The sequence below is a fragment of the Corvus brachyrhynchos genome, unplaced genomic scaffold, assembly GCF_000691975.1.
Source record: "Corvus brachyrhynchos isolate BGI_N302 unplaced genomic scaffold, ASM69197v1 scaffold166, whole genome shotgun sequence".
Taxonomy (NCBI): Eukaryota; Metazoa; Chordata; class Aves; order Passeriformes; family Corvidae; genus Corvus; species Corvus brachyrhynchos.
The window spans coordinates 1,638,533-1,643,425 of record NW_008239671.1 but is presented as its reverse complement, the minus strand read 5'-3'; the positions used below and the strand labels follow the sequence as shown (position 1 = coordinate 1,643,425).

The 4,893-nt window shown below is 42.5% G+C and overlaps 1 long non-coding RNA gene across 1 annotated transcript; it reads left to right on the top strand.

Annotated features, from left to right (window-relative positions):
* The first annotated feature begins 420 nt into the window (after nt 1–420).
* Nucleotides 421–2,914, top strand: LOC108448658. The gene is made up of 2 exons (XR_001864619.1): nt 421–611; nt 2,281–2,914. It is a non-coding gene; the product is annotated as an uncharacterized LOC108448658 (long non-coding RNA).
* The last annotated feature ends 1,979 nt before the right edge of the window (nt 2,915–4,893 follow it).

Here is a 4,893-nt window from a genome sequence, read left to right as displayed (position 1 = left end):
ATCCCACGAAACACCTTCCATCACAACTTGGAGAGCCTGTCAGTGAAGAGCCAGGAGGAGGGGTTGTGAATTATACCTTGTGCATAATTTACAGAGTACTGTTAAATAAATACTTTTATGGCTTGCATATTCTAATGGATATTTCTTTCTAGGTCGTGTATTTTTTTGTGACTTGAATCATTTTTGTCAAGGACCATAATGTTAATGCAGGCCACTGAAATGAAAAATTTTTTAAAAAAGCATTGTTTTGCTGCACTTACTGATCAAACCTCCGCCTGCAACAAAATAACTGAGAAACCCCATCCTCACAAGGGGCTTATCCTCTTTTCCAGTCCTTTGTGCTCTGTGAACGGTGTCCAGGAGGAAGATCGGCATCAGGTACCAACTGGGACATCATCAAAATGCAGAACAAGTGTAAAACCCAACAAATCCTGTTCTTACAGTGAGCCAACACAAGAGGGTGGTAGAAGCATGTCCAGAGACGCTTTGGCTGTCATGGAAACATCTGAGGCTGGGGGGCTGCCGCTCCGATGCGCACCCATTGATTTGTACCTGCTGTTTGGAGGGCACCTGCGTCAGAGGCACCGCTGAGCTCTTCATCAGCATTCCAGGTGGGAGGCGAGGCGCCGGGAACCGGGATTCGCGAAGCACATGCTAAGCAGTCTCCTTCGGGAAGGAGATGATGATGCTCTGCCTGAGTGGGGACCAGGGAGAGCAGACCAAAGAGCTGGGTAATGAATAAAAAGGAAAATAAGCTCAGACAAGGTGTTACAGAAGGGATGCATCACTTGTAGGAGATGGATCACTTCCAGCGGCAGGCTGGTTAGGAAGGATCTCCCTGGGATGCTCATCTATCACTAAATGACAGCTTGGGTGTTCTCTGCCACTGGAGCTGACAATACCCATGGTTCTTGCTCCATGACATCCAGTTGGTCTCCTTCTGAAACCAGACTGGAACAAGACCAGGAATTCAAATGTCCCAGGTCACCCAGCCAGCTGCTGTTCCAGCTGGATCCCCTGAGTGCCTGTCCCCTGCTCCAGAAACCAGGGAGAACTTGCTTTTTAACATCTCCTACGTCCCAGCTGTGCTGAGAGCCTTATTTTGAAATGCCGTCCAGTTCCCCTTGAAATTAAACATTGTCCTTTCAAATGCCAGTTGTGGTCACAAGACTTTTCCTGTAATGTAAATGGTGGGTGCTGTATGCCAGCAAGATAATTCTTGGATGTCCCAGAGGATGTCACATTGCCACTGGAGACAGAAACAACATTGAGTCACCACAACTTGTGTTGAATTTTAATATAGCAGACAGGGGGAGGTTTGGTGCTGGGATTAAAGTCTGTAGCCAGTGCTGATTTCCTAAAAAACCAAATTCTGCTTGATCCATGGAAGGAAAGGGTAGACCTCAGCTGGCAGAAGGGAACAAAATCCCACTTCTGACAGCAGAACTCTGTGCTGCACAGCCTGGGATCAGCCCATCAACCTTTCCTGCATCCCAAATCAGAAGAGCATTTAAAAATGCACTTGTAATTTTCTACTTGAGAACTTTTTCCAGCTGGGTGCCTGTCTCAGTAGTTTTCTCTTCTCGACTTAAGCAGTAGAAGAACTGCAAATCGATTTTATCAGGATTTAATTAAATTTGAGCTGTGACCTGCAATGCAGTGTAATTCACACAAGTGAAATCTCTGATTGCAGCGGGGCTGAGCATGGGCATGAGGGTTTATTACTGGGACTTTCTTGCAATCAACAGGGCCCAGTCTGTCTTTCTAATTTATTCAGGATAGTCCTGGGCAAATGAAATTACTTCTCTGCCTGCAGCCTGTCAGCTTTAGCCTGAGCATATGAGGCAGATTAAATATGTATTCAGAACCCCAAATAATCTGCACCAACCTTAGAGCTGAGACTGGGATTTCCAAGGGAAGTTCTTCAGTGTAAGGAAAAATACCAACACTACTCTTCATGGCAGCACCTCCTTCCCCCGTGACAAATCAATGGATGTAAATTCTCTGGAACCAAGATTTTGATTTTGCAGTGAGAGCCATTGACTCCTGACTGTTTGCAACAGTAATTAGCTTCATTACCACCACTGCAGCATTTAGCAGACACTTAAAATGTCAAAATAGGGATTTTTTGATTTTTTTTAAATTGAATTTTTTATTATGGCTGCATTCAGACATGACAGGCATCCAGTACAAGTCACCTTACTGTGAAAGCAGCAGTCAGTCTGATTTCAATGCCAAACTCATTGAATTCATGTTGTTATGCTTTTTTCCATTTTTCAGAACTCAGTCCACTGCACAGTTCCCTGCACTTTCTTCAGGAGGAAGCTTCATTTCCAGAGGGGAAACGAAATTTCTAATCACTGTGCTCACCCTGGAGTGCAGAGGATATTTCCAATCACCTGAGCCACTGGAGACATTTGGCAACTTGAAAAGCAAGGCTGGTGCCCTGGGGTGGATTCCATAGTCTGTGGAAAGATAAGCAGAGTCCAGGATCTGGCTTTTCCAACCTGAACAGTTCTGTGATTCTATAAATTCATGTGGGACTCAGCTGCTCCTGGCTAACCACAGCTCACTGGAACTTTCATCAAGGGGTGGTGTTGTTGCAAAATTTAGTGCCAAAGTCAACACCAGGATTCATGAGGTCACTGGAGATGGATGGGCACCTACTGATAGGGAGATGGTTGTCTAATCCCAAAGCTTCTTCCATGGAGCACCTCTGGATATGTGACAGCTGCAGAGGGAACATATAATGCATTACTGTCCAATGTAATTTATATTTCTGGTATCAACCAAAAAACCAAATATAAGAGTGAGAAACTCTAGAAATGAACATTAATACATTGTGTGATTCAGTTCAATGATTTATTAATATTCATAAATACTTAAAAAATAAAGTCATCCTTTGTCTTATATAGATCATTGATTTCACTCTAATCCCTACAAAGCATTTGGAATTTCAACAGCATTCCAAGGGGAAAATATGATATTGGAAAGGTGAAAGATGTTTTCCAGAAGAGCTTTTACTCTTAATCCCTGCTAATCAAAGAGAATCTGATTTGGAAGGGTGTCTATAAATTGGAAACTGGGAAGCAGGTTTATATGGTTCTTAAAGCCAACATTTTCAAATTGTAATGCTGTGTTATCTGCTTCAATATGGCTTTCACTGCCCAGTTTGAGGCAATTCACTTTGAAACATTAGCTGAAATGCAGAAAGCCCAGTCCCAAGCACGGTTAATGAAGAATAAAAAATTCCACTGAATAATTCACAAACATTTTATGTACTGAATAAGGAAAAACAATTTGTGCAGTGCAAAGTGAAACAAAAATGTTTGAAAGGTATTGCCTGAGAAGTCCATAAAAACACCCTGTATTTATCCACAACCATTTAATTTAAGAGAATTTTTAATTAAAATAAAGCCTTATATCATTCTGTACATAAAGGCACTGAAAATTAAAATTATGCTGGGACATAAAACCTTACCTTGATGTTGGGACATTTGTAATCTATTTCCAGCTTGTCCCTAAATATTGGCGAATATTTAACGCCTTTGTGCTTTAGCATCTCTAGTATGAAATCAAAACAATGTTGTTTCTGACTTGCCCATTTGAAATTTTATTTATCAATATGTTTAAAGGATTTCAGGATCTCCATATAGAAAAGCAAAGTATTGCCACAGTCACTGTGAAAGCTGCTTGTTCTTTGCATAAATGTTTGCTGTATTCCATGCATTTCCTGACAATGGATGTTTCCCACTTGTTGAGAATTACTGGTGTCACTGGTGTGGACTTGGGAAAGGCTGTCAGGCATTTGGCAAATTTTTGTGACAATTTTGGATCCAAAATCTGCTGCAACTCTGCATCTGTTACCTGTGAGACTGATTTAATATCATTCAGTCCCTTGATTATCAATATCATTTTACTTCCAGGGAGTTCCTGCTTCCCATGTTGTACACACTTGGGCTGGAGCACTTTTTTACTCCAGAGATGAACTTGTGTTAATGCTGCTCTTCGTTTCCCTGCTGACTTTGGGTGTTGGAGCTGCTGCTTCTCATTTTTTCATTAAAACAAGAGCTGAGCAGAGCCATAACAGTTCTAAATGTATTAATACTCTTGATGTGTTAATACTCTTCATGTATTAATCTGCTGGGAAAGTGATTTCGACCAAGGACAGAAGGAATTCTTGTTTTGTTCCCACATAATTGAAACAGTTTTCTAGGATTATGCCTTGTGTTTGGCACTTGTGAGTGCTGTGCCCTGTTTTGGGCTCTCCAATGCAAGGAAGAGTGGTGAACATGGTGGAGAATAGAAAAAAACAAGGAAAGGTGGTAGGAATATGCTGTGCTTATATTTAAAAGGGGGAGCAGAGGGTGGATCACTCAACACACAGAGATCTTGCTCAATCCAACCTGTTCTGTGATGCTGTGATTTTGTCACCAGGAAAACAAAAAAAGGCAAAGGTTTAGCATCATCAAATAAAATCACAGAATCATAGAATTTTTTGAGCTGAAGAAGATCTGCAAGTTCTCTGACTCAGCACTGCCAAGGCCACCACTAAACTGTGCCCTCAAGTGACACATTTTACATGGTTTTAAATCCCTCCAGGGATGGAGACTCCACCACTGCCCTGGGCACTCTGTTCTGGTGCTTGACAATCCTTCCTACAAAGAAATTTTCCCAAATATCCATTCTAAACTTTCCTGACACAATTTGAGGCTGTTTTATGTTGTCCTGTCCCTGTTCCCTGGGAGCAGAGCCTGATCCCCACCCGGCTGCCCCCTCCTGTCAGGGACTTGTGCAGAGCCACAAGGTTCCCCCTGAGCCTCCTTTGCTCCAGGCTGAGCCCCTTTCCCACCTCCTTCAGCCACTCCTGGTGCTCCAGCCCCTTCCCCAGCT